Source organism: Aedes aegypti, unplaced genomic scaffold (assembly GCF_002204515.2).
Source record: "Aedes aegypti strain LVP_AGWG unplaced genomic scaffold, AaegL5.0 Primary Assembly AGWG_AaegL5_hic_scaff_1458_PBJ_arrow, whole genome shotgun sequence".
Taxonomy (NCBI): domain Eukaryota; kingdom Metazoa; phylum Arthropoda; class Insecta; order Diptera; family Culicidae; genus Aedes; species Aedes aegypti.
In genome coordinates, this window is record NW_018734898.1 from 86924 (window position 1) to 100294 (window position 13371).

The 13371-nt window shown below is 40.9% G+C and overlaps 1 long non-coding RNA gene across 1 annotated transcript in view; it reads right to left on the reverse strand.

Moving 5' to 3' along the window:
- Nucleotides 1-3912: 3912 nt before the first annotated feature.
- LOC110680470 overlaps nucleotides 3913-13371 on the reverse strand; it is a 38105-nt gene continuing 28646 nt past the window's right edge. The window contains exon 2 of the long non-coding RNA XR_002502889.1: nucleotides 3913-4121. This is a non-coding gene — a long non-coding RNA (uncharacterized LOC110680470). The remainder of the gene's footprint in view (nucleotides 4122-13371) is intronic.

Sequence of the window (13371 nt, forward strand, 5' to 3'; positions counted from 1 at the left end):
TCCTGATGAAACTTTTTTTCAAAAATATTCTTATAATAATTTTATAAATTGTTCCAGAAACATACTGGGTACATTAAACAGATTTTTCAAAGTATTCGTTTACGATTAATATTTCTTCATGCGTTCCCGCTTGAACTCGTCCAGAAACTACATACGGAATTCCTATGAAGTAATTTTATTTTTAAGGAATTACTTCTCTTACTTTAACTTCTTGATACAATCGTATTTTTCTTCACCAAAATCTCGATATATTCCTTTAAAATTTGCTCCTTATGGGGATGCTATATTGGGATTCTGCTTTGAATAACTCCATAAGCTTTTGAAAGATTTTTTTCAAAATTACTTTTGTTGAATACTATAAGATTTTTTTACAACAGTTCCAGGTCAAATCTTAATGAAATTTCTGAAGTAATCCTTTAAAAAACTTCTGGACGAATTTCAAAATATTTTTTTAGAAAAATTTACATAGCATTCTTTGGGGCCCAGATAGCCGTAGCGGTAAACGCGCAACTATTCAGCATAACCATGCTGAGGGTCGTGGGTTCGAATCCCGCTGGTCGAGGATCTTTTCGTAAAGGAAATTTTCTCGATTCCCAGGGCATAGAAGTATCTTCGTACCTGCCACACGATATACACATGCAAAAATGGTCAATCGGCAAAGAAAGCTCTCAGTTAATAACTGTGGAAGTGCTCATTAGAACAATAATCTGAGAAGCAGGCTTTGTTCCAGTTGGAACGTAACGCCAGAAAGAAGAAGAACATAGCATTCTATGAATTATATTTAAAAGAATTCCAAGAAGACCATTCGAGCCAATTACTGATGCCAATTTGAAGAAATTTCTAAAAAAAAACTTAAAGGAATTTTCATATTATTTTTTTTAGGAATTTTGGTGTTCTAACATAATTTAATAGTCATGTGTGTCATGAACTAGGATTCAGATTGATTCCGGTTGCCTTAAGGGTCAGAGCAAAATTTCAAAATTGCCAGAGCAAAAACCAATCAAAAGGATCCCTACGAAACGAAATTCTCCAAGACGTAGAGTGCATAGGTAATGTATAAAAATCGTTTCGGTGCGAAATTTGAAAATGAAATTGTGATGGTCGCTCTTTTCCCCCCTGATAATCAAAAAACCTGGCTACACCAATGTCCCTCGCTCCCTTTAAAGTCTTTGTAGGTTGTATACGTGGTACATAAGCAAATATTAATACATCAAGATTTGAAAAACAGAAACAAAATATATGACCCGATTTTGTCAGGTTCCCCATTTTGTCAGCCTAAAATTCATCGTGGGGCTGACAAAATCGGGTCTCTACTGTATCTATTTTAGTTCAAAAGTTATTGAAGTTTTTCTGATAAAAATCCTTTGTTATTCAGGGCATTTCATTAGAGTTACAAAAATAACACATCTGTAGTATATAACATACAATTTTATTTTGTATGATATAATATATAATTTTATTTTGTCTTTTGAATGCCATCGAAAGATATTTTTATGTTTGCCCCAATCAGAGATATTATATGAAGATATTACTTCCAAACGAAGATAGGAGTTTCTTCACTCACCAAATTACGCATTTTTTAAAGCTCTAAAAGTGTTTCATAGACTATTTTGATGAGATATTTGAATTGAACACGCAAGGGGCGGTCCATTAATTACGTAAGACAATTTTTGGGGTTTTTCAAGCCCCCCTCCCCCCATGGTAAGATTTTTTGTATGAAAATTAAAAATAAATTGTATGGCGCGTAAGAAATCTCAGAATTTGCACTGGGGGCCTTCCTTAGCCGAGTGGTCAGAGTTTGCGACTACAAAACAAAGCCATGCATAGGCTGTCTGGGTTCGATTCCAGGATCTTTTCGTAATGGAAACTACCTTGACTTCTCTGGGCATAGAGTATCATAATAACTATGAAAGTGCTTATTGAACACTGAACTGAGAAGTAGGCTCTATCCCAATGAGAAGGTAATGCCAAGACGAAGGAGGAGAAGAAGAACTGCTAAATGTAGAGAAATCTCGTTTCACTTATGATTTCGTCCAAAACGGCATTGGTAACCCAGTGTGTAGCTCGTTATTTTTTAGCAAATCAGTTAACCAAGAAAGAAAACTATTTTCACTGAGAGATAGAGGAGGATCGCTTCTCCATGCTACAGCATGTAAATCAGGGATGCCCAACGTACGGCCCGCGACTCCACTTTGTGCAACCCGCGAAGGTTTTATAGATTCTTCGCTTATTCGCGTGCGCGTGACTCTTACCAATTTGATGTTCGACATAGTAAGGCTAACTGTTTTAGTTTCTAATTTAGTTTGTAACAAATATTTAAGGTATGTAATTATTTATTTTTTTTAGAACTTTTTTCTCTTAGAACCATTCAAAATCTTAGTCTTAAATATTCTACAGCTTAGTTTTAGGTACTGTCGATAGGAGTTTTAAAACCGGTTAAAATTTATCTGCAAATGGATCTAATTTGGGAAGTTTGAATTGAGATTCATTATAAAAAAAAAAACAGTTTATTAGATTCGTATTGTTAGGATTACATCGACATAGACAAGCTTTTCACAAAATCTCAGACAGAATTTGCCGTGAATTCTGGACACGATTTTTACGGACAACATAAGCAGGCTATTCACAGAATCTTCAACAATATTCTACATACGTCTAGCCAAGATTTACATCAAAACGTAAGTTTTTAAAATCCTGGAATAAAATCCTCGACAGAAATTCCTCAAAGATTTCAAGGAAGGATTTTGAAAAGAACACTAGGCTAGATTCCGAAAAAAATCTAGGCACAATTGTTGTGAAATACTGGACAGAATTCTGACCGAAATATTTTCGCAAAAGTTCCTCATATCGGATCATGAGCCTCACCAAATCTTTGCAGGAAGCATCTACCTGGTGAAATTCTGGCAGGATTCTGAATATGATTCCTATAAAATCCTGGGCATTATTTTCCAAGTGTCCAAATTTTTTTGGGTAGACTTTTCATTGGGTACATTTTATACAAGATTTTTGCATGATTTAGAATTCTGCTTCATGCTCATGCGAATATTTGTGCATTTGAAAACTGGCCTGCCACACAATGTTGTTTTTGCGTCAAGAGGGTTGGGCAAGCCTGGTAAATCAATTCAGTTTCCCAGTAACAACAAGATTGGATATCAATGGCGTTCAGGACGAATTCATAAATTCAGCATGATTAGCAGATTGTCATAAGGCCCAAGTAAAAATGGTGGAAAAGTCAAAACTAAAGAAGGAGTTTTCTCCTTCTAAACCTACTAATCGAAGAAAAAACGCACAGTTGTTTTGTTTGGCAAATAAAAGGGCTGTGTGTTTTTATTTTCTTAGACTTTATTCAAGAAGACTAAACTGTGTTTTCGGTTTTGACTTTTGTACCATTTTTACTTGGGCCTTAACAAAGAATCTCACTGTATTTAATAATTCTTATTTTATAACTGAGTCATCTGATTCTACACGGTTTTTGTAAAAATGGCAGTTATTGACCTCGATTCAAAATTTGATCATCCCTCATAGACACATTCGGAACATTAGGAACGATTGTAACTAGGTTAACCGTCAATTCTCATTCGAACATTTACGACTTGGGAAGACTATGTATTCATTTGAATTGTTTGAAATATTGGTATGACGCTCAGCCTATTACTATGATTTAAAAAGAACCACTTGTGGGCCTTATAGACTGGTGTTGACTGTACAACTAATCATGATAGGACCACAGCTAACCCATTCATAATATAAAAGAGAGAAAAATCTCAAAGCTCTACACAAACAAAATAGATATACAGTGATTTTGTACTTACTTCCTCGATCTTGAAGGTGGTCACCGATTTCCTCGTAACGGTGTGCGTTTCTTCGTACTCATCGTAGGTGTCTGCCATGGCGCCGGCGGCTAATCCTTGCTTGCTTCAATCTCTCACCGATCAGCTATACGTTCAGATGGAAGCTCACTAATCACTCACTTGGTTTCACTTCGTTTCAATAATTTTTCGCTTGTTTTTGCTCAGATGCAAATTTTTCGCGAAATTCGGTTTCCTTTTATGAGCCACTAGTAGCCGTATTGAACTACACACTCTGCACTCTTCAAAGCTGAAACACTTGAAAATTTACTCCTGCAAACAGAAAATAAAACCCAAAATCACATTTTTCTTCACGCTCAAGAGCAAATTTTCTCAATTATCATGTGTTACATAAATAAACTAATAAATTTTGCTTCTTTTGGTATTTTTGCCTTCCCGCGCACGCACTTTGCACTTTCACTCGTGGGGATTTTCTGTCCCTGCTTTGAAAACTGCGGAAAATCCTCGGCTACGACCAGGGGGAAAAGGGCCACGCAGTGAACACTTTTTATTGACCACCTGTCCACGCTTTCTGTGTCTACTATTAGGCAAGTGTGGTTCTCAAAAACACTTCCACTCGATCACCAAACCACAGGCTACGTAATCCCTTCAGCAGCAAGTATCAAATCACTTGTGACCGTTTTCTTGTTCAAGATTTTTTTTTCTTCTGGTTTCTTTGCGCGTAGAAGATCACCACCACTGGGTATACCTATACCGACCGTCTTCTCGTGCGTTTGTTGCGCGCTCTACGTCGTGAACGAAACGAAAAAATAGAACAACTGTCAGGCTGAGCAGCTCACCACGCTTTCAGGATTTTTTTTTCTCGGGCGGTGGGAAAATTCAACAAAGGCAAAAGGTTTTTGCGACTGTGAATAAATCCAAATGTTCCAAAGAAACGCATTATGTGCTGATAAATGAAGGCATTTACCATAACAAATAATGTCACGTTTCATAGATAAACGAAATCGGACGATAAACAACCTCAAAGACTCAGCTTAAACCACAAATTTCCCAATTCAAAATGGAAAGTTGCACCACTAAATAACTTTAAAATACATATAACGAAATGCATCATCGAAACCACAAAATGTATCAATGGTTTACCAGATTAGAATCACATGTTACTTCTTGAACTATTAACATAAACATTAAGGGTATTCACTTAACAGCGTAAATCGCTGTGTATTTTGATAACCTGAAATGATTCACGACAATGTACGAGTTCACTAATCTGACATTTGAGCGGTGCCAAATTTACTCGTTGCCATGGTCATATAGATAACACGGCACCACTCAAACGTCAAATAATGAACACGTGCATTGGTTCATTGAGTAAACTGCGAGAAGAACATTTCAAACTGTCAAAATTCGACACATTTTCAATCTGAGCATACATTCGTCGTCATCGTTAGGATTGTCATAAAAAATTGGTAACAAAATTTTGATGAAAGTATACGTGAATTAGGGGGCCCAGATAGCCGTAGCGGTAAACGCGCAGCTATTCAGCAAGACCAAGCTGAGGGTCGTGGGTTCGAATCCCACCGGTCGAGGATCTTTTCGGGTTGGAAATTTTCTCGACTTCCCAGGGCATAGAGTATCTTCGTACCTGCCACACGATATACACATGCAAAAATGGTCATTGGCATAGAAAGCTCTCAGTTAATAACTGTGGAAGTGCTCATAAGAACACTAAGCTGAGAAGCAGGCTTTGTCCCAGTTGGGACGTAATGCCAGAAAGAAGAAGAATACGTGAATTAAATTATTGAAACTTTGCGGAAAATGGCTTGAAAGATGCAAACATTGTAAGAGCAGAAATTGGACAGAGTTTTGAAAGAAGTGTCTGGAGGCGATGCAACTACAAATGATAAGCGTGGACCTATTCAACAGCAATGTTCGCGGAAAGGTCATATCAACAGCTTCCGATGGGCGACCAGATTAATAGGAAATGCGTTCAGTTTCATTTCCATTTCACTATTGCCCCAAAGTTATCAATCGTGATTCTGTTTTTGCATGTGTTAAAATTAAATCAATCATATAAAATCACTTAATTTTACTCGATAAGTAAAAAAATACTGTGAATGGAACAATGATTACTACTCTCTGGTTACTACCGAATGAGACCTTTGTAGGTAGGAGTTTATATAGTTCTGGGAATGAAAGTCCTAATTAAGGTAGAAAGGTGTAATACGCCCCCCTTAAGGAAAAACTGTTCTATTGCAGTAGCAAATGCATCACTTCTAAAGTTTTCTATGTCAATGTGTTGCTTACTTAGTTGGCCATGCTCTGCAAGCAAATTTCTCTTTCCAGGTTGCCTCAAAAAGGTGTACACGTTGTTTTTTTTTGAACGGTCCCAATGTTTACGTTTCAAAACAACCCGGGCAATATGCCCCTCCCATAGAAAAAAGGTCCACAGCGTTGCAGAAATGTTTCCAAGGAGAATTCCACCACCTGCTAATCTTAAAAGGGTCCATTAGCAATCGTTTCCCGGTAATAGATTTTGTATTAAGTACAATAGTAAAGAATGGGCTTCATCCTCCCCTGAAGCTTGCTTATCAAAAGCAAAATTTTAAACCAAAAACCTGATTTTCGATATATTTTGAATTTCTATTGATTGTTTATACTTTTCAAGGAACATATACGCGCAACATCATTTTTTCGCGAATATTTAAGATATGTAATCATATTTACGTGTGGAAGAACCCTCAATCCCGTGAAAATAAAGAGGGGCGTATTGTCCCGTTGGGGCGTATTACACCGAGTTACCCTATGTGGTTCTTCAAATAGCGCTTTATTTTCCAACAATAGTCATTAAAGGTTTGGCTTCGATGCATCTTCACCATAACGATGAATTGACCAGGGTTTCGAGTATCTAAGGAAAGTCAGCATGAATGGACCTATTCACGGGTTCATTATTTGACGTCTAAGCGGTGCCGTGTTATTTATGTGACCATGGAAACCAATGAATTCGGCACCGCTCAAACGTAAAATTAGTGAACTCGTGCATTGGTCCATTGCGATATGTTCCATATTCACCTAACACTTACTTTGTCAACAGAATACTGTTCAATTTGCACCAGAATGTTGGCATTGAACGGTGGTCCGCAAATCGCGAAGAAAACTTCTTTCCGAACATAATCTAACAGACTTGAAGATAAATTCTGAAAATTTTCGCTGCATGCTCATCAACTTGGAAACACTTAAGCAACGCCGGGATTTCGCAATGATTCTCTTTATATACAACATTATTTTTGTTTATTTTTTGTTTATTTTTTCGGAGTAGGGAAAAACCCGTTTGAGTTGAGCTGTCAACTAATGCTCTCTCTCAAATAGGCACAAAACCTACCCTTCTTTTCGTATCAACAGATTACAATTCCCAATGATACATAAATAAAACTTAACTTAACTTTTCCTTATCTACATATTAATATTACATGCGTAACAGGTTACGAAAAACTCGGAATCAATACTTCGGCGATCGAACTGATGCAAATCGAATTGCACTTCACCAGCTGGAAACTGACTACAACGACTTGCTTTCATCGACCTATACAGTATATGTAAACAACATCCAATCCAACTTGAAACAGAATCCATCCTCGTTTTGGTCATTCGTCCGAGCACAGAAGTCATCAAAACGCACTCCATGCAACGTCGAATACAACGGACAAACAGCAAGCTCAGCCAAAGAGGCGGCAAACCAACTTTTTCCAAAGCGTGTTTCGAGATTCTTCTCCAGCAGCCAGATTCCACCATCTTCCATCGTATGACGTCAACTTGCCGGATTTCCGGTTCTCCACCAGGGAAGTTTTAGAACTGCTGCACTGTCTGGATGCATCTAAGGGACCAGGGGTAGACGGACTACCACCATCGTTTATAAAGAGTTGTGCACACGAGCTGATTACTCCAATAGCACTGATCTTCAATCGCTCTCTAACAGAGGGTACATTCCCGGCTATGTGGAAAACTGCAAGAATGATAGCAATCCACAAAGGAGGATCCATCAATCACGTCGAGAACTACAGAGGCATTTCGATACTTTGCTGCCTTGGTAAAGTGTTCGAAACCGGTGTTCGTAGATATTTATACAATGCCGCAAAACCCTTCATCAGCGAATTCCAGCATGGCTTCGTCGAAAACCGGTCAACAACGACAAATTTGATGGAATATGTCAACACTTTGTTTCCTGCAGTGGAATCACGATGCCAAGTTGACTCGGTGTACGTGGATTTTTCTAAGGCCTTTGACTTGGTTCCGCATAACCTTCTTATTGAAAAACTGCGTCATTTGGGCTTCCCGAATTGGATCACTAATTGGCTTTATTCTTATCTCACAGACCGCAAAGCGTTTGTCCAAGTTAACCAACAAGTTTCAACTCATTTCCCCATCCCTTCCGGAGTTCCGCAGGGGAGTGTGCTTGGTCCTCTAATATTCATTCTGTTTATCAACGATCTAGCGGACCGAGTGTCTTCATGTAAATTATTCTTTGCCGATGATCTCAAAATGTTCCGGATTATCGCTTCCGCCTTAGACTGTACAGCCTTGCAAAATGATATCGATCAACTCACTGACTGGTGCCAAGAAAACGGGATGTTCGTTAACATAAAAAATGCAAAGTAATCACTTTCACTCGATGTCATACTCCGATTTGTTTTTCATATAAAATCGGTTCAGCCTCACTTGAACGGGTTGAGTCCATTCGAGACCTGGATGTGATAATGGATAGCAGATTGAATTTCAACGAACAAGTCTCATTGGCGGTATCCAAGGCGTTTTCTGTGCTTGGTCTCGTTCGCCGTCATTCAACGTTCATCACCGATATCTACGCTCTAAAAGCCCTGTACTGTTCTCTTGTTAGAAGTATACTGGAATATGCCGCTCCAGTGTGGGCCCCGTACCAAGTAACACAGATTTCGAAAATCGAGCGTGTTCAAAAGTATTTTATTAGGTTTGCTCTCCGTCAACTCCCCTGGGAAAACCCTTCAGAGCTGCCCCCATACAACTCGCGCTGCCTGTTAATCGACCTGGAGACGCTTTCCGCCAGGCGCATAAAGCTGCAACGCGTTTTCATTTTTGATTTGCTTTCAAATCGCATTGACTGTTCAGCTCTGCTTAACAGTATCAATATAAATGTCCCTTCTCGCACCCTCCGAAGCCATAATGCATTGGTTCTCCCAATTAGTAGGACGACGTACGGATTTAATAATCCATTTTATGTTTGTATTCGTGCTTTCAACACTGTATTTTATCTGTTCGACTTTGATATAAGCAAAAATGTATTTGTTAGTAGAATTAAGAATATAGTCTAGAATAGCATACAGTCTGTACGGCTAAGGCCGAAGACGGTGAATAAATAAATAAATAAATAAATCAATATTAAACACCTAACATTTGGACAAACTGATGCTTCAAAACAGGACGGGAAAGATGAAAATCGAAAACATTACAATATTGGTTGAACAGACGGCACATGCTAATCACAGGTTCATGATAACCATAATTGGTCCGATGTGTGGGTAATCGGAAAAAGAGATGAGACCGAAGATTTTGAACCTTATAGAATCTGCTGCACTTCTCTCTCAATTAAACTTCTACACACCCTTTTGGCATTTAAGAACAAGAAAATTATTTTGATGATGCGTTAGTATAATGTACATTGCGAATGCATGGGAATTAATATGTCCAAAGAGCAGCTTAAAACACGACTAAAGAAAAATAGAAGTTATCCATAGCATGTAAAAAGATTGGTCTGGCGAAAATCTGAGCGTTTGCCGCTACGGCTATATGGGCCTCCCGAACAAAATTATTATAATTTATGTGTTTTACCTATGAGTAAAAAGACGTTTTATCGCTGACAAATTATAACTTTTAACATCAATCTGTTGGAGACCAGGTAGATCACACACCCTTGCAGCGGAGATGACTGTAGGTTTACATATTGTAAGATTGAGATAAGAGAATGAAATTGTGGCGCGGTAAATGGCTGGGCATGGCGTACCATTGGTACCTCGCGTACCTGCAGGAATAAAATAGACCCCTTTGTGCGGTCCTTAGCCTCTTGCCCAGCAACTCCTATCCCTACCTCCTCGTGGTACTGGCCGGGGTACGAGTAACCTTGGGGAAGATCGGGTAACCAACCCCCGGTGGGAACTTTGGTCGTATGCTGACAGGGAAGGGGGGGCTTTGCTTTTGCAAACCTGGAGCGTCTGTACTCCACGTTAGGAGCGGCTCACAACAGCGTCTGTTCCCCATGTCAGGGGCGGCTGATCATCGTCCGAGTTCCAGAGAAGGACTCTAAGCTAAACTGCGCACTATGGCCCTCCGAACATTTAGGGGGAATGGTCCTCCGGAAATCTAGGGGGTTGGTGTCAGGCCCTGCAAGCCAACCGTAAAAACACATCAGCACAGGAACGTCAACGAGAGAATACGGACCGGAACAATCGGCAAAGACCACAGCGACGAAAATGGACTAGCGATTGGAAACTCGGTACGTGGAACTGCAAATCTCTCAACTTCATTGGAAGTACTCGCATACTCTCCGATGTACTGAAGAACCGCGGTTTCGACATCGTAGCGCTGCAGGAGGTGTGCTGGACAGGAGCATTGGTGCGAACGTTTAGAGGTAATCATACCATCTACCAGAGCTGCGGCAACACACGCGAGCTGGGAACAGCTTTCATAGTGATGGGTGATATGCAAAGGCGCGTGATCGGGTGGTGGCCGATCAATGAACGAATGTGCAAGTTAAGAATCAAAGGCCGATTCTTTAACTTCAGCATAATCAACGTGCATAGCCCACACTCCGGAAGCACTGATGATGACAAGGACGCATTTTACGCGCAGCTCGAACGCGAGTACGACCGCTGCCCAAGCCACGACGTCAAGATCATCATAGGAGATTTGAACGCTCAGGTTGGCCAGGAGGAGGAGTTCAGACCGACGATTGGAAAGTTCAGCGCCCACCGGCTGACGAACGAGAACGGCCTACGACTGATAGATTTTGCCGCCTCCAAGAATATGGCCATTCGTAGCACCTATTTCCAGCACAGCCTCCCGTATCGGTACACCTGGAGATCACCTCAGCAGACAGAATCGCAAATCGACCACGTTTTGATCGATGGACGGCACTTCTCCGACATAACCGACGTCAGAACCTATCGTGGCGCCAACATTGACTCCGACCACTACCTGGTGATGGTGAAACTGCGCCCAAAACTATCCGTCATCAACAATGTACGGTACCGACGCCCGCCCCGGTACAATCTCGAGCGGCTGAAACAACCGGATGTCGCCAATGCGTACGCGCAGCATCTTGAGGCAACGTTGCCGGATGAGGGCGAGCTCGATAGGGCCCCTCTTGAGGACTGCTGGAGGACAGTCAAAGCAGCCATTAACGACGCTGCCGAAAGCATTGTCGGATATGTGGAACGGAGCTCAAGAAACGATTGGTTCGACGAGGAGTGCCAGGAGGTTTTAGAGGAGAAGAATGCAGCGCGGGCTGCAATGTGGATGTGGATCCTCCAGAAATGCCGTGAGTACCAGGTCCCTACGCACCATTTGTTCATCGATTTCAAGGCGGCATACGATAGTATCGACCGCATAGAGCTATGGAAAATCATGGACGAGAACAGCTTTCCCGGGAAGCTCACAAGATTGATCAGAGCAACGATGGACGGTGTGCAAAACTGCGTGAAGATCTCGGGCGAACACTCCAGTTCGTTCGAGTCTCGGCGGGGACTACGACAGGGCGACGGACTTTCGTGCCTGTTGTTCAATATTGCGCTTGAAGGTGTCATGCGGAGAGCCGGACTTAACAGTCGAGGCACGATTTTCACGAGATCCGGACAATTTGTTTGCTTCGCGGACGACATGGATATTATTGGGAGAAAATTTGAAACGGTGGCAGATTTGTTCACCCGCCTGAAACGCGAAGCAACAAGAGTCGGGCTAATGGTGAATGCGTCGAAAACAAAGTACATGCTGGTTGGCGGAACTGAGCGCGACAGGGCCCGCCTAGGAAGCAGTGTTACGATAGACGGGGATACCTTCGAGGTGGTGGACGAGTTCGTCTACCTCGGATCCTTGTTGACGGCTGACAACAATGTTAGTCGGGAAATACGAAGGCGCATCATCAGCGGAAGTCGTGCCTACTATGGGCTCCAGAAGAAACTGCGGTCAAGAAAGATTCACCTCCGCACCAAATGCACGATGTACAAAACGCTCATAAGACCGGTAGTCCTCTATGGGCATGAGGCGTGGACTATGCTCGAGGAGGACTTGCAAGCTCTTGGGGTTTTCGAACGCCGAGTGCTAAGGACGATCTTCGGCGGCGTGCAGGAGAACGGCGTGTGGCGGCGAAGGATGAACCACGAGCTCGCTCAACTCTACGGCGAACCCAGTATCGTGAAGGTAGCTAAAGCTGGAAGGATACGCTGGGCAGGGCATGTTGCAAGAATGCCGGACAACAACCCTGTAAAGATGGTGTTCGCCACGAATCCGGTCGGAACAAGAAGGCGTGGGGCGCGATTGTACCCCGTTTGGCATAAAGTCGTTTGGCATAAGGTCGTTTGGCATAAAGCCGTTTGGCATAAAGTCGTTTGGCATAATGGTCGTTTGGCATAATGGCCGTTTGGCATAATGGTCATTTGGCATAATGGCCGTTTGGCATAATGATTGACTTGAAATAAATATCGGCATTTTTTAAGCTTTTACCGAGATCAACACTACCGACCCCACAGCAAAAAAAAAAATTGGTAGGTTCTAAACAAGCGTGGTGTTCGTTCAGAGATTATCCTAGCTAAGAATTTTTAAAATTGTTGTGACATTATAGAGCATTAATAAATAAAACTCGTGACGGGTCTCTACATCTCAGAACATAGAGTACCCTTGAGCTTGTTGCGATATACATATTTGAAAACAGTAAATTGGCAAGGGAAGTTCGCAGTTATTCATCAAGGGAACGCTCATAGAATATTTCGCTGCATATCAAGCTCTGTCCCAGTTTAGACGTAACACTCGCTGAAAATTACTTGATAAAAGAATGTTTTTTTTTTGCAAAATATCAAAAGCTCAATTAATGCGACCTAATGCAAAATTAGTCTTTAGAGCAGATTATTTTTCGTTTAAAATGTTTCAGACTCTAACGCAAAAAAAAATCTTTTCACAGCACAGCTCAAATGAACAACACATCTTTAAAAGAAAATATTTGTGGCAAAATTTTTCAACGGTTCAATATAAATTCTAATTTTAGAAGTGTACATCAAAAACACCGTCTATTATCGAGAAAAGGGAAAATTTGTGATTGAAATAATATATTTTCCAGCATATCTCGTAAGGAGATCACGCGTTTGCCCCAAAAAAAGTATATACCGTAAATTCGGGTGTAATTGATCAGTAGGGTGAAATTGATCACCGTGACACGCGATTTTATTTCTTACTAATAGTGCACCAATTTCAGTGCAACCTATAGTAAATGAACGTTGTTTGTCTTAAACAATGTCTAATTGTGTATAGTGAAGTTTTTTGT